The sequence below is a fragment of the Schistocerca americana genome, chromosome 7 (genome assembly GCF_021461395.2).
Source record: "Schistocerca americana isolate TAMUIC-IGC-003095 chromosome 7, iqSchAmer2.1, whole genome shotgun sequence".
Lineage (NCBI taxonomy): Eukaryota > Metazoa > Arthropoda > Insecta > Orthoptera > Acrididae > Schistocerca > Schistocerca americana.
The window spans coordinates 511,938,296-511,959,879 of NC_060125.1; the positions used below are offsets into that span (position 1 = coordinate 511,938,296).

Consider the following 21,584-nt stretch of genomic DNA (forward strand, 5'->3'; position numbering starts at 1 on the left):
TCTTAAGCATTTCCACAGGAAACTTCAGCAATGCAGAATTACAAAATATTCGATTATTCCATGTTTGCACTCATTGTAAAGTCTCGAGTTTAGATTCAGAATAATACATTGCTGAGGTACAAATTTAAATCTAACGCACGTGTTTGGAAATTTCTTATTGTCCCATAAAAGTACAGGAGCTTATTCTATCCGTAGCAGAAAGGATTTTTCAGTTTTCACAATTTCGGTATCATAAAATGTACTAAAATATTTTGTTGTTGCCATAGTTTAAATGCTGGGTTCCAACAACGTAACACCCAACGAATACTGGTTATTTGAAGATTTTCTTGGTACTACTACAAAATTACGTGCAGTAATATAGGAGGTTACTTACCTCTTTTCACTGTAGGAAAATAGTGTGCAGAAATTAGCACTTGAGTTTCAGGTCGTGGGACATCGTAAGCCCGAAAACAGGACTGATTGGCTGTGGAGACAAAATTACACGTACGTTCTTGAATTATGTTTCAGTAAATGCATCTAATTTGTCTTACAAATGGAATTTAAAAGACATTCTTTGCGGGAAACAGTTTCTCCCATGACGATCACGAGGAGCAAAGCCTACCCTGCCACCTAGTGGTTCCTCATGAAATTAGTCCCGCCTCTTGCTGAGAGGGAAACTCGTGTGCTCGTGCCTCACTTCATCCGACATATTCTTATACGATAAAATGCTAAAATAGCTAGGCTTAAAAAAATCTTGTACTTTACGAAAGGCTAACAGAAAGCACCTTAACGAAATTAAATATGTTTCCTCACTAAACAGACAAGTTGTCTCCCTCACTTTAATGTTATATCGGTCACTTTTGAAATGCACTTGCTAATAAACTGTTACACAGAAAACTATTTTTCATATATTGTACGTACACTTGTTTAGACTTCATTAGAATACTCTGTTAGCAAAGTATTGAGCAAAACGTGCACAGATCTTACACTGAAAGCTGGGGAAACGAGATGCTTTAAAAACGCACGTTATTTGCTCTTTTCTTTATAAATTACACGCATTTAAGGATTCTGGAGTTGATGAACGGTATTAATAGTTTAGAGCATAGTTTACTAAAATAAATCTTCCAGGACAATGACAACTTTCGTTCGACATTCGAGTGGACGCATGCAGTACTAGGGAGAAAAGAGTAGCGGACCGATTTTCTGTGTAATTAGGCTATAGTCACACCTACTTAAAAAGAGATTACAGTGAATACCTTTGAGTAAACAGTATACGTACATAACTATTTATTGGTACCTAATTAGTGCTTCTTATGCAAAAAAAACTTGATAATAGCTGCTTCTCAGAAATTACGTGTACCTATACACAGCACACGTCCGTGAATGTTCTCTTACGCTCGGATCTTGGGTAAACACTAACGAGGCCAACGATTTCCGGGAACACCTGTGTTTAAACTTTGTTTATGTTTTATGTGCTGTCATTACGAATCCACGTGCTATTAAAGCTTTTCGGCACATTTGTCTTCCTAACAAACAAACAGGAAGACAACAAAATTTAAATTCATGAATTGGTCAGATGTGGCACAATCAAACTTGACTCATCCGGTATGTCACAGTGAAACGAATACCTGATTAAACAACAGTGGGAGACATGAAGTAAGAATCAATTTCGAAATAAACAAACACTTTCAAACAGATTTGATGTTGTCTCGATGGAGGACAATCAGTGTGAAAATTGGCGACTGCTGGATATACCAGTGACGAGAAATGTCCAAGTTTTATTTTCTCATACATAACAACAAATATGCGCAACAGCAAGAAGATACAGGTCGAGACAGAAGAAGTCAAATCTTGCCAAAGTTAGTTCCGGAGGGCGACATATTAAGCGCAGCGAAACAGAAACAAAACATTTTACTGGAGTTGGACAGAAACTAGGAGGGCAACTGGTAAACTACCAACGACAGAATTTCTTAACCATGCCCGAAACCGAAACAAAAGGAACACACTTGTTTACGTGAATTCCTGTAACACGTGGATTTCATAACGGCGTAATAACACTTGCCAGTCAATTAATTAATGAGCTAAAATCGTTTTCGTAAGGCCAACGAAATTGTATTACACTTGGTCAAGTCCAAAACGGAATAAATATTGATAAGTAAAAAAGGAAACTGAACGATAATTGACGAAGTTGTAGAAGAATTTCAAAATCTACAGCTGTAAAAATAAGTGAGCATTAGAATGACTGGTATTTAATTACCACAGATGCAGTCAATTTAATGAAAATTTACTGGTCTCGTAGTAAGTACTCGATTTTCTTTGTTTTGCTCCTTTCAGTATTAGGTTATGACAACTGGTAGCTAGAAATTACAATTTCGTAGTTATAACGGTTGATGTTCCTTTGGACGTTTACAATTCTAACATTTATCTACAGGTGGCAGTAAACAGTCATATCTCTTTTTCCTTGTATTATGGAAACTATCACAAAAAGTTTAGATAACTAAGAAAAGCATACAGAAATTTCATTAAGCAGACTGTGCACAAATGAAAAGACTATAAAGGAAACCTCTCTTCAAATTAAAATGGATTGCGATTTGCAGCACTGGTTACTGCCTTTTGTCATAGTTCTGATCTAATCTCTGGCTCGACACAACGAAGCGTGATGTCTACCTTCTTGGTCTCTGTCTTTACGCAGATAAAGATCTTTGATCTTCTGTTGCTCTACGTGGTCCTTCAAACAACATGAAGAGAGTAGAGAGATTCGTGACCGTCTCAACGTTTTGACAATATCAGATATGTTGATGACATTGTCGTGTCTTTAGATCTTCAATAAGTACTAAACAGTCTATTTGAAAGTAGCAAATCTCATGGTTTACCCACCAGTAAATAAAAAATCAAAATTAATAGTTTTTTAGAGAAAAGAATAGCATTCAGAAAACACTTTGGCTAGACTTTTCTATAAATGAGATAGCTGATAAAATGGGACACCTGGGGACCTCTTTTAATTCAGAATGGGACAGTCAGATTGAAATTAAATTTCACGTTGAATGGGCAGTGTTTAAAATTCAGTTCTGTACTTATAAAGCAAAATGAGCACTCAGAGGAATCTATGACTGACGGCCTTCTGTAAGAAACATACGGTTAGACACTGAACGGGGCACTGGACTCGCATTCGGGAGGACGACGGTTCAATCCCGCGTCCAGCCGTCCTGATTTAGGTTTTCCGTGATTTCCCTAAATCACTCCAGGCAAATGCCGGGATGGTTCCTCTGAAAGGGCACGGCCGACTTCCTTCCCCATTCTTCCCTAATCCGATGAGACCGATGACCACGCTGTCTGGTCTCCTTCCCCAAACCAACCAACCAACCGGGGCAAGGAGACCACGATACACTTGAAGGCCTCTGATATGTGGGTTTACACTTACATATTCAGAATCTCCTTAAATGGCCACGATGATAAGTGCGAAACACTGAGGAAAATTGAAAAAGTGTTACAAATTGAAAATAATACCAAGAAAGGAAAACTAATTTTGTCATGCGATGCGGCATCCTAAGAGGTAAAGGTTCCTACAGCTGACACTTTAACGTAATATAACCTCTAGACCAAGAATTTAAGAAGCGGGTTTGAGGCAGATCTTTATTCGAACGTCGATGGACAAACAGAAAACTGGCAAATGAACCGCTAATATCCGGTAACGGATCGGTTCTTGAAAATGAACTGTTCGAGTAAGCAGCTGAATTGGAAGTATATCTCACTAGCGTACCCTGCGAGGTGATTTACAGTTTTGTGTCTTGAGTGGTGAAAACAGGATTAGCCATACTTGGTCCACATAGTTTGATAACAGATATAAAAAAATGTCGTGTGGCTAGGGCCTCCCGTCGGGTAGACCGTTCGCCTGGTGCAGGTCTTTCGATTTGACGCCACTTCGGATATGTTAATTATAGAGATAAATTTAGCGGTCCCGCAAGTCTCACACACAACGATCAGTCTTTCAGCATACGTAGTACATGTAATTTCGCTTTGTTGTTATCAACTTGTGACTTAGTGGTGTACTCTATTGTTGCAGGCATTCGCCAGCGCAGAGACGCAGAAGCAGCTGGAGTTGCACCGCTTCCAGCACCACCACTTCCTGCAGCAGCAGCACAACAAGATTCAGGAGCTGCAGGTCTGTGTTTTCTTATTATTATTACTTTTCGTTTCCCACCACTAAAGGTGGAACGGGCTGCTTGAGTAAGGACCCATTGTACATGCAGTGACCTTTCAGCCAAATACTAGGCGAGCTGGTTACAGCAGCACAGGGAATCCACATTACGAACATTTTGGAGGGGAATTCCAATTCTGGCATTTCGTTTGTAGCCAAGGGAACGTTGGTCAGAACCTGTGGACCCTTAATTCTGGGACAAAAAATGTGAAGCCTAGTGTACGTGGACGTGTATTTCTTCATGCGCATACTGAGTGAAGTCAATGACTTGCTCTATCTATGTTACAGGTCTGTGCCACACTTTTTTCAGTATAAATGACAAGCATCCAGAAATCACATGAATGGTAAAGAAAGCATTCTATAACGAATACCTGAATCCGATTGACGAATGAATTTTTTCTAGGCATCCCTGATGAGACAATTTCATATTTAAAAATACAAAAAAAAAGAGTAAATTATGCTGCAGACTTTCAGATAACTAGACCATCGTGTGACAACTGACTATGTTCGACAGTGACCATACGGTATAAGAAATATAATTTTGAAAGTACACAGAGACTACAACAACTGAATGATGACTTCATCTACTGCAACAAATACGAAATTATCTCTCTCCCTCTCCCTCCCCCCCCCCCACCCCCCCCCTCTCTCTCTCTCTCTCTCTCTCTCTCTCTCTCTCTCTCTCACTCTCTCACTCGCTCTCGTTTGCGGATGAGAAGCTTCGTCATTTCCGCACAAATCGGTTCAATAAAAACCAATTTTTTCTCATTTCTTAGGGCTAATTATACTCATGTTTTTACTGCTAAAACTTTAACACAATACGCGTTTAAGAAGATAATTACTCTGCACTTTCTGCAAATTATCTCAAATGTCATACTGGTCAGACAGTAGCGAAGAAATATAACATGTGTCAAGCGACTGTTATCAATATATGAAATGAAGTAGGCTACCTTCCTTCCCTTTTGTGTTCAGCGTCATAACCTTTTGTAGAAGTACTTTCAGAAGAAAGGCTGACGAATATAAATATTTAAATAAAACCTAATTTCGCCGGCCGAAGTGGCTGCTCGGTTCTGGCGCTGCAGTCTGGAACCGCGAGACCGCTACGGTCGCAGGTTCGAATCCTGCCTCGGGCATGGATGTGTGTGATGTCCTTAGGTTAGTTAGGTTTAACTAGTTCTAAGTTCTAGGGGACTAATGACCTCAGCAGTTGAGTCCCATAGTGCTCAGAGCCATTTGAACCAATTTCAACCCTGTTTCGATGCCATCACATTTCCATTCTGTGAAAAATGTGTTCTCGGTGATTTAGTTCTAAGTGAGTGTTATAAAATTAAAAGTGGTAACGCAGCCGCGAAACAAGACTTCCTGGATAAATAATGTTAAGCAGTACTTGTTAAAGGAGAATACATTCCAATTAGTCTTAAGACAAGTTCTGGCCAAACAAAATTTCTACCAGCTTGAACCTTTATCCATTCCATCGGACGATGCTGACTGTGAGCAGCAAAAGCACTGGAAGCAAATGAAATGGAATTCCTTGAGGAGTTTCCACATTACAGATGACTGTGCTGCTTCCGCAGCTGAAGCCTTCATTTTATACGAAAAAGCAGCTACTAAATGCATGTATTTTGTATAAAAAATAAATACATTTAGCAGTTGCTTGGTGTAATTTTTTCTCATATATAAATGAAATAATTATGTAAACGCAGTCAATAAGAAACGTAAAAACAAATTCACCAGGATATCAAACCGAAAGATGCCAACTGCTTAGAAAATCGATTATTTTAGCTTTACTTGACTATCGGTAATGGTCTCCCAAAACGAAAGCCGCATTTCTTTACAGAAATAAAACTTGCTTGTTATTCCATAGTACATTTAAAAGTTATGATAGTCTCCTGGTAGTTAATATACGCTTGAGAACTAAATGATGTACGTATTTAGATCCAAAGTTGTATTAACATCATTAAAATTGTTGATGAAATAAACATTTCAGTCACAGACAGTGGTTCTTTTTTCTCACTGATAGTTTTCACAATTAAAAGTAAATTTAAATAAAAAGTAATGAGTGAAGGGACAAAAGGCAGATGTGTCGGATGTAGTATTTATATTCACTTAATAGTAACTGTGTTAACTGCCAACATTCAACGAAGACTAACGTAAAATTGCTTTATCCAGAGCGGATGAACAGATATCCACGGTTGTTTCTGGACCACCTAATGCAGAAGACACATACTGATGATTCCACCCAACGAGGAGATGCAGTGATTAAGACTGGAAAAGTGTTTGAAGGAAGTAGATTTAAAATAATCCGACCTCCTTGTCCGTAGTGGCGGTTTATTTGTACTTTTAGCTACTTGTAAATATGCAGCAGCTGCGTGGAGAGGTATGCTTGCATTGGGTTGTGATTACGCCGGAAGGAAGAGTATATAAGTTTTGCATTAGGCAAGAATGCCGTACCAGACAAATCTACACAATTCCCGTTAGTAGAAAAGTGAAATAAACAATATAAGCTACTCAAAATGGATGTCGCATCAGCGATCTACTAGTGGAATAAAATCATAAATAAATCTTAAGCGTAGACCATATTAAGGAAGTTATTCGCCAGACGGTTTCGATTTATTGTTAAAACAGCACCAGTGTCACTTTTGTAAACAACTTATAAGAAAAACAAATCAAACACAACATAGTAATGAGTGTAGCTACAGTAGAATTTGTATAACGTCAACTTGTCGGAAGTTTCACGAAACTAAACTGATGAGAGAACGGAAAAAAGAGGATCTGAAAACCCGTAAACAGGGTATACAGGGTATATCGAGCTTTCCTCGCCTAGCAATGGGGCCAAACACCGTAAGTAACGTGTACGAAACATCTCATTCGTAAGCAAAACTATTTTAACTCTAGGAATACAAATCTAAAAATGTAAAATGTATGCAAAATGTTTACTACCAGTTCTTAAACAATACAGCGAAACTCGTCTGGGGAATAATTTGCTTAATGTGCAACGCGGTGAGGACAGAGGAAAAACATGCTTGATGAGTAATAGCTACTGCCGAAGAGGGCCTTCCAAACAAATTTATCATAAAAAACACTAGTGAGTTTCATCCTAGAATACTGCTCAAGTGTGTGAAACCTTACTAAGTAGTACTAGTTGGGAACATTGAACATATAAAAAGAGGACACCAAGAATAATCGCAGTAAAAGTCGGAGTGGATATAAAATAAGCCCAATAACATCGTAGGAAACATGGCCTTGCATTGATTATAAAACTGCACATTTTGATACACTAAAAATATTGACAGGCTTTACCATTAAATGGAGTTATATTTTGACATGTTCGAAATTTTAAGAACATGCTTCACCAATGAAAAACGTAATTACACTTAATAACATTCTAAAATATTTGTAGTGGACATATTATATCATGCGTTTTCAATTTCAGTGTCAGAGACACTAGAGAATGGCTTCAATAATAAAGCAGATACCGGTCGTGTACTAAAATGATGAACTTCCCGGCAGCTAGAGCACTCTCCAAAGAAGGAGAAGCTCATAAAAAATTAGGCCATTTACAACGCGTAAAGAGGCAGTTAAGCGGTTATTCTTCTCGCGTTCCAAACACGGAAGAATCCCCTAATCCGCTACACGTAGGAAGTGCCCTCTGCCATGCACTTAGTATTGATTTTCAGAGTACGGATGTACATATACAATAAAGGTTCTCGTAAATGATCAAATACTTAGTCAAACTTTCTTATTATGTCAAATTATTTCGCAGTGCACTGTTTTGATTGACGTGTTTGACTGAAATTTTGTCTGATGGCTGATTTCACAAGATGGTGAACGTGTTAATGTTTCGCTAAGAATGTTTAGCAAGAAAGAGTGTTTATTGTAATGTAACTCATTGTATCGCGAGTTTCCGCGCGGGAGTGCAATAAAGTAAAATAAAATCAAAGCTCTCCGGTTCTTACATTGGACGAGGTAGGTTACGAGTTCCCACATTGTGGTATTTTAATTAACTTTCACTGGAGGAGTAAGAAGAAGACAACATATTTTCGCGTAACTGTGTTTCCTTTTTCAATTCGAGTGCGTAGTAATTCTAAGAAGTTATTAAAAGCTTCACTGTCCATTCGGAGAAAGTTAACGAAATCATCAGCTTTTGAAAGTAGTATTTCTTTTAGCAGATTTTCATGGGTAAATTTAAATTTCAATTTTAGCTACGCCCTGAACCAGCTTCTTTTTTTCTTCTTTATGTACACTGCTAAGGTAAACGCATGATACGCTTAGTCTCCATTGGCACCTATTCATACCAGTATCAAAATACTTCGCAACACGAACACACAACGTGACAGCTGATTCAAAACTGAGGTTATCCTATACTTGACAAACTTGGTTGGTACATCTGCGGTCTTCTTTGAGAAACCGTTGGATAGGAAACAGCGAATTTGACAAACAAGTATGATCGTTACCAGGGGTGCTGTTGCTACTAACGTAGAACCGAATAAAAAGCGTCGAGTCATTCGCTGGAGCTATCTAAGGAAGCCGCGCAGAAGAGGCTGGGACGGGATTAGAGCATCCTAGTAGCCCCAACGCCGCATCGCTCACTTGCCAGATGAAGCGTGGTACGCAGGTCTAATTATCACCGAACAACTCCAGAGAAGAACGGTGCTGTGACGATCCGTGACTGGGATGGCCACAGTATGTGACGACGCGAGCGTGCTCCTCGGATATCGGCCAACAAAGGCAGTTCTTTTCGCATTCCTTTCTGCGGACGGGACAACTGGCGGATTAGAGCCCGAAGGTAACGGTCGGCGGAGGGGCTGTCGAGCACAAAGGCGGAGGGAGCGCCGAGGCAGCGAGCATCAGTGTCCCGCCAGCATCCGAGCAGGTAGCGTCTCGAACAACACAGCACCACACCACACCGCACGCTGCGTCTCTCCGGTGAGTCGGCCGGCCCGCCAGCTGATGCAGCGTCCCGTCACCACTGCCCTTTGCATTGGCCTTAGCGGCATAACTGCGACATCTCCGGAGGCATGGGGGAGGTTTACAATAGCGAAGGAACGGACGCAGTTCCACAGCGGCTGGGACTCGGCCGTCGTGTACTTCTGTAAAACTGACGACATTTAGGACGACAAAGGAAGTGGCGCCGGTTTAGAGCGAGGATGTTCCGATCCACAGTGGCGCCAGTGCAAATGAATTTCCAGGCAGTGTCAGCTTCGAAGGAAGCCGAATGAATAATCACCCCCACCGGGAGTCGTTAGTGCGGAATAACTACAGCGTAACAGTGCTGCGCAACATCTCCGACGAACGTATCGTGTGAAGGAAGTCTACACTGACGCTCAGGTACCAACGTGCTTAGAAAAAAGTTCTGCTCGCCTTGCTCAACCACCCAACAACTGTCCTGCGACTGTGATATAAATTGAGGATAATTCTGCAATAAACATGCACTGGTTGCAATTTTTTCTTATATTTTCGCTGGATCGTTTTCAAGCACCAACACCTTCACCATCGTATGTGAAATTTGCTGTAGATTTCGCGAGCAGACCGTCACAAAAGCTGTAGCACTGACGGAAAAAGTTAAGCTCGAATAATGTGGAATGGAATTGTTGTTTCTGACTAAGTGTCGTAGAATCAACAAGAGCGTGTGAAATTATTTGATAACTTAGAAACTTTTTGTCAGTTATAGCGAATGATGACGCAGCAGAAAAATCACCAACATGAATAAACATCGTCAGGAAAGCACGTAATATTTCTACAGGATAGTGCGAACTTCAACATTTAGTGTTCCGAGGTATTGTGTAGCATTATTCATTCACTTAACGATATTCATCACGCTCAATAATGCGTTCCTCGTGTATGTTTTAATAGTCACGTCATCAGTAATTGAGGCACATAATACAGTGCTACCAAAATCACCATTTTGCCATATAAGAGACTGATGCGAAAAATTGTCCCTGTCATTCGATGAGGCAAAACAGTATCCCACACCGCAGTAAACTAATTATCTGTCGTTTCCTCAAACGTACCAGTGAAGCTCGCTCAATACTCAAAATGCGAATTTCCCGCATAATCAGTTTTCATTACTTATGTTACCAGTACAGTCAGTTTTGTTACTAATGAAACGAAACACACTGCAGTTCTTTAATGCATCGTGTCCTGTATTTGCGCTATACTCCAGTCACAGCAACACGCGTTTGCGCACACTGTTGTCGTATCATTAGCAAACTCATTTCCACGCTGTTTAGACGGGCCCCATTATAGTTTGTTTGTTCTGCTGTTTGTTTTATTATGGCATAACACACGGCAAGCAAGTATGCAATCAGCTACATGTGACGAAACATGTACTCTGTAGGCCCTGCTGCATAGCTTGATTGCAGCACAACCTCGGATCACAACTATTCGTTCTCTTACTTTCATTTTTCTTATTCTGCCCTGCAGTCTTCGGAATCCCGCTTGCTTTTCCCTCCCTTCTTCCGATCGGTAATTCTTTATGAGGTTCAATTCCTGTACTGTATGCACCTGCGAGTATTACGCCCAAGATTTACCACTATCCACTCTGTCTATTGCCTTATCTCATAAAAATTATGTCAGTTTCTATGTGCAATATATGGCTGTAGTTTATAATACAGCTTTCTACAACTCTAACGTACTCCCGTTGTCTTCTACATTTCAATTGTAGACAATGAATACACTTGCATTTAAAGTCGTACGCATACTATTTTCGTACAGAAGCGACAGTGGCAAAACCCGACGAATTTCAACTCCGAAGCAGAGCCTTCGAAACAAAACGCTTGGCACTAATTACTATTGACGTGTCCCCTGTTCTATGACAGTCGAGGCAAGGTTTCATTTACTGTAACTTCCCGTAAAGTGGTAGAATTTTGCAGTACCAGTATGATATTTTTGTTTCATTGATCTTGCAACAGTCTTTGTGTGCATCTTTAGAACTTACCACCTTCCTCAAACTTCGTCTTTTAATTCGGCGCTGGCACTTTGCTATAGCTGTATTACTAACAATCTAGCAGCAAACAATGTATACATTTGTATTTCAAGTAGTACGCGTACAATTTTCGTATGTGAGTGATGACCGTGTAGCACAGCTTTGTACAGTAACTGTCTTTGCGAGAAATACTTACTAACAGGACGTTGTTAAGTGCGTTCTTCCTTCCATTGTGTTCCCATGACGTCCGAAATGTCAGCTGTGATGCTCCCCATACTTTTCCCTTTTTTTGTCTTGTGTAAGTATCCCCCTAGAGATACGTGAGGTAAAACGGTTTTGTTTTGCTCATCAGACACGACGTGGAACATTCAACATTTGTCCACCCCTATCGTATTCAAATGTTCAAATAGGTGTGAATTCCTAAGTGACCAAGCTGCTTAGGTCATCGGTCCCTAGACTTACACACTACTTAAACTAACTTATGCTAAGAATAACACACATCTATGCCCGAGGGAGGACTCGAACCTCTGGCGGGAGGGACCGCGCAGTCCATGACATGATGCTTCAAAGCGCGCGGCCACTCCGTGCGACTATCTTATTCTACATCTACATACATACTCCGCTAGCCACCAAGCGGTGTGTGGCGGAGGGCACAATTCGCGCCAAAGTCATATCCCCCCCCCCCCTCTGTTCCACTCGGGGATCGCACGAGGGAAAAACGACTGTCAGAACGCCTCAGTACGAGCTCTATTTACCTTATCTTTGAATGATGATCATTACGCGATTTGAAAGTTGGTGGTAATAATATATGCTCTACATCCTCGGTGAAGACTGGATTTCGGAATTTAGAGAGCAGCCCCTTCTGTTTATTGCGTCGTCTATCCGTGTGTCCCACCTCAAACTTTCTATGAGATTTGTAACGCTCTCGCGATGGCTAAATGTACCAGTCACGAATCTTGCCGCTCTTCTTTGGACCTTCTCAATTTCTTGAATCAGACCCAACTGGTAAGGGTCCCATACAGACGAACAATACTCTAAGACTGGACGAACTAACGTATTGTAAGTTATTTCCTTTGTTGAAGGACTGCATCGCTCAGGATTCTATCAATAAACCGCAATCTAGAGTTCGCCTTACCCGTTACTTGTGTTATCTGATCATTCCATTTGAGATCATTTCGAATAGTCACACCCAGATACGTACTTGACTGATGTTACCGCTTCCAAAGACTGATCATTTATTTTGTACTCGTACATTAATGGGGATTTGCGCAGTAGGTTACACTTACTAATATTGAGAGATAACTGCCAGTCATTACACCACGCATTTATTTTCTGCAAATCCTCATTGATTTGTTCACAACTTTCTCCATTCATATCTGATGTGACCCTGGTGAGTCGTCAGCTGGAGAAGTTGAGTCACACTTATGAAGACTGTATACAACCATTATTTATTTACCACCGATTCATGGGCTGTTGTCCGAATTTTGAAAAGTAACAATAGAAGTTGTCAGTACGATTTTGGTACATATACTGTGTTCGAACATTACGAATTACCTCGAAGAAAAAGATTTATTGTCAAATCGTTCTTGTGCAAACAACTAGCTCTTTATTCTCATTAAGTAATGAATGATGTCGACTGGGAAACTGAGTGAAATTGATTTAATATTTCTACGTTTCCAGAAGGCTTTGTACACCGTTTCTCATAAGCGCGATTTCTAATCAGATTGTGTGCCTACGGAGTATCGTCTCAGCTGTGCGACTATGATTCGTGATTCTCTGTGAGAGAGACTACAGTTCGTAGTAGTTGATGGGAAGTCATCGAGTAAAAGAGCAGAAGTGGTATCCGGCGTTCTCCAATCAAGTGTTATAGGGTCTCTGCTGTTCGTAATCTATATAAACGATTTAGGAGACAATCTGAGCAGTTCTCTTAGATTGTTTGGAGATGATGCTGTCATTTGCCGTCTAGTAAAGTCATCAAATCATTAAAACAATTGCAAAATTATTTAGACAAGATATCTGCATGGTGCGAAAAGTGGCAATTAACTCTAAATAATGAAAAGTGAGAGGTCATTCACATGACTGCTAAAAGGGCTCCATCAGATTTCGTTTATACGATAAATTACACAAATCTAAAGGGTGTGATTCCAACGAAACAGATAGGGATTACAATTACGAATAACTTACATTAAAACTATCACATAGATAGTGTTGTGGGGGAAAGCTAAGCAAAGAGTACAATTTATGGGTAGAGCACTTTGAAGATGCAACAGATCTACTGAACAGACTGTCTGCACTGCGCTTGTCCGTCCGCTTCTGGAGTACATAGCACTGACGGAGGACATCGAAAAAGTTCAAAGAAGGGCAGCTCGTTTGGTATTATTACGAAACAGGGAAGAGAATGTCACGGATATGATACGCGAGTCGGGGTGGCAACCGTTAAAATTAAGACGTTTTTCGCTGTGGCAGGATCTTTCCACGAAATTTCATTCACCAGTTTTCTTCACTTTACATTAGAAGAAATGATCATTGTATAAGAAAGAGTCACCTAAAATAAGAGAAATCAGAGCTCGCACGGAAATATTTAAGTGTTCGTTTTCCCCGCGCGCTTTTGGAGAGTGGAACGGTAGAGAAATAGCTTGAAGGTGGTTGAATGAACCCTCTGCCAAGCAGTTAATTGTGAGTTGCCGAGTAGTCGTGTGGATGTAGTGCGTTCGTAAACATTATTTAGCATTCTACAATTACACTTTGTAAGAGAGTCAAGATTTTAATCTCTGTCGTACAGGCATAACCTTAAGCAAATGACAGTGTCGTCGCAATGATGATATCTCCTGCACTTGTAGGTATACTCTGCGGACCGCTTGGCAATATGTGAAAGAAGCTAATACGTTTTGTGCTCTTTAGCCTTCCTCCCATTCGAGTCATAACGGAATGTAGGAAGACTGATGGCTCATGACTGCACTATCTCACAACACAACCAACTGGCTAAGTTCTTGAGCCTTCGTAAATAGACGTTCGACACAAGTGTTTAACAGTACACATAATTCAGAGTTTCTGTTACATTTATAGTATTATCGCATGAAACTAAAAAGTCGCAATCCGTAGACGTTTTATAGCATTAGTTTGTCGAATCCCCCATTACCTATCGAAACGATGTAGTGGTTGGTACTGAAATGGTGTTCGACATCGGCGACATTCAAAATCTAGTTTACTTTAGGTTTTCGTAATGTCTCTGACTCAACCGAGGCGAAAGTCAGAATGGTCTTAACAGAAACGCGGTCGATTTCTTCATCTATTTTTAACAATCCCAGCCTTCTGTTCCATCTCTAACTCAGTTTTGACGGGATACTAAATGTCAGCTTTCCCTTTTTCGAACAGTATCACAGAAGGATTAATGCGATATAAAATGTAGATTTTAATATTATTGTTACTGTAATTATTATGTACAGTGTGACTTTTCGATTCCGAGCGTGCATCTACGTCTATCCTCTGTAGACCACTGCGAAGTGCGTGGTGGAATGTACTTAGTATTGCACCACGTATTAAAGTTTCATCCCGTTCTATTGGCGTATGGAACTCTGGAAGAATGACCTGCTGAAATACCGCACAACAATTAGTCTAATGCTGTCTCCTCGGTCCCTACGGAAGTGATAGTTCGGGAATTGACGCTGCTGTGGACTGGTGCTCCTTCACCCACACCACGAAGAGCTACACTGAAATAACGTGAAGTCGACAGTGATTTAACAAGTGCATGGTAGGCGCCAGACCTACAGCCGACATAATAGTTATACAGTGTCAACCAAATACTTCAGTAGCCGGCCGGAGTGGCCGAGCGGTTCTAGGCGCTACAGTCTGGAACCGCGCGACCGCTACGGTCGCTGGTTCGAATCCTGCCTCGGGCATGGATGTGTGTGATGTCCTTAGGTTAGTTAGGTTTAAGTAGTTCTAAGTTCTAGGGGACTGATGACCTCAGAAGTTAAATCCCATAGTGCTCACTTGAACCAAATAATTCAGTAAACAAATTATAATGGTATTATTAATATTAATAACTGCTACAACATGCAAAATTTCCCCCTCAGTGTTATGAAGGTTGCGTATTACTAATTTATAACTAATAGAAAATAGCGCTTGCCCCTTTCAGTAATTCGTGTCAATAGTATAGGACATTAAGATATACTGTATCAGGTGCAGAGAGAGGTTGGGAAGGTCCTGTAATGTCTGACATGGCGGAAATTTAGCCAAAAGCTTCAGCCATTCTTTGTGCATAATATGAAACGTGCCTGTGGAGTCACGTAACTGGGAATCACTGTCCCTGTAACTTCTGACCGCTACCACCCGTTCCGCCTTCATTCAACGTCTGAGAAGCGGAAACGGTCGCCAGTTAACTGCAATCAATACGGCCGTCTTCTGGCAGCGACAGAACAGCCTGCGTTTTGTCCGAGCACAGCTCCGCACACCGAAAATAAATATGAGTGCGCCGTGTCAAATAAAGGTATACTCCGTAAAAATTACAGCTTCCGGCGCCCGCGCGGCTGCTGGCTCGAATTAACAGGAACTAGTTGCTACAAATAAAATTATGCCTTCTGTTGTTTGTTTGTCTGTTATGATAGGCGCGGGATTCACAAGCGCCGACTGCCGTGCCGACGCTTTGACCAACTTTCTATGTCTCTCTGTTGGCCTTTCTGACATCAATCCTCAGTCTTCCAATTCGCCTGCATGTCACAGCACCTCGCTGCACATAACTGCTGGCAAACTCAGCAAGTGAAATTAGAAACTTCGCGAGCTGTATGTTGGCGTCCCTTACGCATGTATTTCCCCCTCTCAATACAACTGTTCCATTTCTGTTGTCGTTACAGAGAGACAACTTCGGGTAAGTAAAGTGCAAGGAGATGTTGGTCCAGAATTCATTTACGTGTGATAGCAGCCACTGAATCCGACATCATATAAGATGAACTTTCTTTCTGACGAAACACCCTTTTCATAACTCCCAGAACTAAGAAACGAATGCCCTGCATTAAGTGTCACTTCACTATAAAATCGATTACGACATTTTATTGCCATTAGTATTTAATTTCATGTTGTTACATATTCTCCATTAATATAGGCTCAAAATATTTTCATCAGCTCTTTCGTATTCTTTCTATTTATATTCCATGAAAAATTGATATGCTTATATGTAGTCCAAGTGCAGTTCTTCCTATTTAAGGGGAGCCAGAGGTGCCTATGCTACCCATGTTAAAATCACTAAGTTTGAGGAACATTTATGAATAAACTACCAAATAGAAAAATTTGATTTTTTTTTTACATATAGAGTGGTTTAGTATTGCAGTTATGACAGAGTGATTTTGGAGTATCTTTTCTAGTTTCCTTCCAATTATTTTTTTTATTAATGATCCAAATTTTTTTCAAATAATTGCTTTATAATTAAACTGAAATGAAACTACTGAACATATTGCCAGATGGCTGTGTTACAATGTAAGTTTGACCACTAGGAGTGCTGTATAAAAATTTCATCTCTCTAGCTTGAGTGGATTTTGAGAAAATGTTCCTTATATTCGAAAAATTCTAATTTACGGGAAATGGCTATCAAAGTTTCTCAATACATTCCTGCACTATAGGATGGATTATCAGGGTCTTCTTCTTCACCCTCCAAAAGCTTCCTCTTCTGTCTTCTTTTCTGGCTCGTTGTTCCATCATACTTCATATGCCTTTCTCTTCTTTCTGCTCCTCTTATCCTTTCTCTGTCAATATTTCTTAGTGCTCGTACAGTGTTCACCCCAGCTGTAAATCCTAATGCCTTCAGAACTTCACACTGTTCCCTTGGTTGTAGGTTGCTATTGCATCATAAATGCCAAAGTGCAGTGTTTTTATGCTTACAAACACCCTTTTAGGAATCACTTTCCAAATCAAATTGTTTACACTCTCATTAGGATTCTGCGTCTTTCCATGTAGACATTTGTGTAACGATTCTTGCTGTGCTAAGTCATGAAAAATTGGTTTTATTGCATTTATCACAGCTGCTGGCAAACCATGTTTGTGATCATAGTTCTTTTTTGCATTATATTTGCACCAGGAATCTTTTGGGCACAGACTGTGTTGAGGGTGTTCATTGGAAGAGGCAGTATGAAGGAACAATGCCCACACTGCTTTTCACATGTCACTAACATTACTAGTATTTTGCCTTATAGCATACCCATAGTATCTCTGTAGACGTTCAATCACCTCATCAGTAAGCCTGCCTCTCCCTCCTATTGTCTTTCCATCACTGAGCTTACTTGAACCCAAAGTTTGTTTGAGCCTTCGAAGCAATGCACCCATACGCTTTTGCACATGCCCAATGCATTCCAACTTTTCTACTACAAATTCATTTCCATATGGTTTCAGTTCCTCTATAGTCTTGAAACCTTTGGAGTCACCATCCCCAAGGTAGTATTTGTACCTAACGTTGTATCTGGGAACTGAACCTTCAAAAATTTGTTTCACTCCATCCACTTCCATTGCTCCACTTGATCCACTAAAATTTCCCTCACAGGTTCCACTGTGCTCTCCTTTGATTTTATTTTTGTACCTACAATGTTTTGATAATATTGCAACATCTATCACCACAAGTAGCAGTTACAACCCCATTCAGGGATTTATGACCCCTCTTCTGCCAGAAACCATCTAATGCCACTACCAAATCCCTAGAACCACCGTTCATTTCTACAGATTCCTCCACTGCTTCCTTCATGGTTTTCAAAGCCACATCTTCAACAGAGGATCCTACCAGTTCACAGTAGTACCAAAATTTGCTGGGAGGCGATGGCAAGTTCATAATACCACAAAACAGTTTACCAGCAGCAGACCCTTTTCCAATGGATCGAAGACCGTACACAAGTCGAACATTCACATCAAACACTCTAGATCGTCCATTTTCACCAAAGAGACTGGCACGTGAATTGTAGAAAGTCACTTGATACTTGCAACATGCACAGATTATCTTCATCTCACAAGCTAAACCAAAGTGCTTTGTTATCTCTGGTCCCACTCCTACACTTGAACACATTTTGCACAGAACACTTTCTTTCAGCACAGAAGATAATAATCCAATATTCAGTACTTCGTTAATATCATCACTGTCACTAACATATTCACGAAATCTGTCACTTCCACCAGTCAGCTTCTTGCTAGATGATGTCACAGGGCTATGGCCGGCCATGTGTTGCTTAGCATAAGAACGCACTGTTTCAGTAATTGTAGTATCGCAACTTGGTATTAGTGTTAATTTTCTTTTCCCTACGTTCTTCCTCTTCTTATATACACGGATACTAAAACGTGGCACCGTAACCAGAACAACGTTTTACACAAGAAGTATAATACTACCAACAGGCGCAACACTGAACTAATTCGAAACGGTAAACAGCAAAGAGACGATGTTCCGCGCTCTTAGCGCTTCATTTGTCACAGAAAATAATGTAGCCAACCCTTGCACACTCGCTGTATGCGTAACATAAGGCGCTGTATGCGTAACAGGTCGAGAAAATCCCAAGCAGTTCGCCAGGAAGTCACAAGAGGGTGTTAGATGCATTCAGCGGCCGCCTATTTCCTCTGCATGCGTGGGGGAAAATGGTAATAACTCCACTTCTAGGGCGAGTAGAACAATAATTCAAAGTTTACATTAAAGAGAAATGTTCCAATTAATTTTCGGCAGCAAAAAAAAAAAATCGTAATTTTTTGGATTTGACCACCTCCGGCTCCCCTTAAATATTTGTTGATAGGTGACAAATTTAACACAATTATATTAAATTTGTCACCTATCAATAAATATTTAAATTATATATATAGGAGCAAAGAAAGGAAGGAATATTAGAGTTTAACGTCCCATTCTGTGTCCTAAAGTCGTACACATAACACATACATGCTGTATTATTTCGCATAAATTCACCTGATGATGGAGGTTCAAACCTCTGAAACGCGTAGTGGAAATACAATAAGTTGTGTCTGGCAACAATAAACTTGTTAAATCGTTTTTCCAATCGATATCAATAGGAGCCACGGTACTACCTAACCTAATATGTTCTATTTAAAGTAGATCATGTGTTGATATGATGCAGCAATACAGGAACCAGTTGAAATACGGCTTTGTAATGAACGAGCTTCAGTCTTTTGCAATAATACGTATGCTTATGCCTTAGTCTTACTTTTACACTTAAACAGAATACACTACGTGTCCGTTTAGCTTTTCAAGATATAGTTATCTGCAACTTACCAGCAGGCACGATTAGTGTCGAATTAGTTTACCTGTATATTTTAAACATCCTTCCTTACTTCGTCATTTGCTCTCAACAGTATAACGGAGAAGACATGATTCACCACATGGGAGAGCAGAGGAAATTAATACATCTCCTCCATCATAGCAATTTAGATTTTGTTCAATTCTTTCTCACCTTTTCATCCGCTGAATGCTGTTACCAGTTTCTGCGCCAATTTTCCAGTGACTGCCTCAATTTTCAATTCCCTGGACATTTCTGTAATTTCTTTATGTTTAGGTCAAACCTTTCGTCTGATAGTTTAGCCAGTAGTAGTTCATAAACTGTAAAATTTGCTGCATGTTCTGTTACTTACTCGAAATTCTTCTTAACACTAGGTTACTGTATGCTATGCGTATGTGAAGCTGAGCTCCGTGTGCTATTCATTCAAAAATAATTTTGTTTTGTTCATCCTTGTGGTATTGTTTCTGATGGGTCTTACTACTGTTAATCAACGACAAAATAAAATAATAATCTGATATTACGAGGGTGTGCTGATAGATAATGCCTCGGAATTTTTATGCGAACACTCTTAAAGTTTTTTAAATTAAATAAACGTTGTTAATATTCCAAAACTTTATTCTTCGCGTCTACATATTTATTTCTCAACGTAAGTACCCTGGCGACGAACACATTTCTCCGAAAGAGAGACCAATTTGTTGATACCGTCACTGTGGAATGTTTCACTTCGTTGACGGAGCCACAACCTCACCTCTGTTTGCACCGCTTCATCAATATGAAAGCGAAGGTCTTCTATAAGTTTTGGAAACAGATGAAAATCATTAGGGGCCAGAGGGACCGTATGGGGAATGATCGAAGACAGTGAACCAAAGGAAGACAGTGAACCCAAGGCGTCGGATTGTTGGAGATATCGCAGCGCTTGTGTATGTTCCATGTGTGGACGAACTCTCCGAATTCGAAACTCGATTACAGCACGCTGTTTCTCACATACCTACATTTTACACGCTACAATTCGGAGTTCTCTAATGGCAGAGGGCTGCAGAGATGTAGACTTGCAGATAAATATGTAGAATGTTAAAAGTTTCCTTTATTTAAAAAAACCTTTAACAGTTTTCACATAAATCCGGAGGCATTACTTTTCATCATGCACTCGTAGTTTTCTGCAAGCAGAGCTTAGCTCGCTAGCTGGTATGGCCACCTCGTAGCATATTGCACTGATATGCAGTGTCCATGTTGCGGATGTGTCAGTTCTTGTAGTGTTAGGAGGGGACCGTCAGATCTGTTAATAGCGGATTTTGATAGTTGTTAGATACGTTATAAAGGGACCTGTCCTGATTACCTGGCTACCGGCTTTTCATGCGACAGCCCTAGTTTCCTTGAAACTCGATGCTGACGTTTTATTCGTACGAATTACACCTGTAAAGTAGCCATATTTTGGCACAGCGACCATAGCACAGCGGCGAAGTCCAGGGCTATCACGCTGACGGCGACATAGCTTCAAATCCTGCACAGGTACTTTCTATTTTCTATTTCATCGAAAAAATCATTCATTACAACAAGTTTCCTGCAGATGAGTATTCCGTTTGTTACAGAACAGATTACAGAATCTGCTTACTTGTTATCGCTTGTTGTGCAAGAACAAAATTGGTACAGTAGCCTATTTATCGTAGAAGCAACCTAAACACAAATTGGTAGAACACTATGCACATTTATTGCCTTGCAGGTACACGGATTTTTCGCAAGCGATATCGAAAATCATTTCGTTTCAAATCAAAAACATTGTTCTTTCTGCGATTAACTTCGACGTGAACTACGCGTATCTGGTAATTCCTGTGAAAGCAGGTGCACTAAATTCATGCAGAATTAAAGAATGTTTTTTTGTGGAATTTTCCACGAAATGATTTCTCTATTAGTCTCTAACAAGACTCGAGCATTTCGAATTTCATTCGTGGATATTTTAACCTAGCTGTAAAATTAAACAGCAGAGTTAGCTGTGTACCGACTGGATGGTAGTCCTGAACCTTAGCCGCTGCGCTACGCTTGCTTGGTGCCAACATGAGTAACGTTACGGGTGCGGGAGGTACCATAAAACATCAACATCGATTTTCACGGAAACTAGGCACTGTCGGAAGAAAAGCCGCCGGCCAGGTACCCAGTACAGGTCCCTGTGCAACATAACTAAGACACAACGAAATACGCGATTAACAGATCTGATGGTCCCCTTGTTAGACTAAAC

General features: G+C 40.3%; 1 protein-coding gene across 1 annotated transcript in view; it reads left to right on the forward strand.

Annotated features, from left to right (window-relative positions):
• Positions 1 to 4,046: 4,046 nt before the first annotated feature.
• Positions 4,047 to 21,584, forward strand: part of LOC124621928 (transcription factor SOX-5-like) — a 42,100-nt gene continuing 24,562 nt past the window's right edge. Inside the window, exon 1 of the mRNA XM_047147434.1 lies at positions 4,047 to 4,141. The gene's annotated coding sequence lies outside the window, so the exon portion shown is untranslated. The remainder of the gene's footprint in view (positions 4,142 to 21,584) is intronic.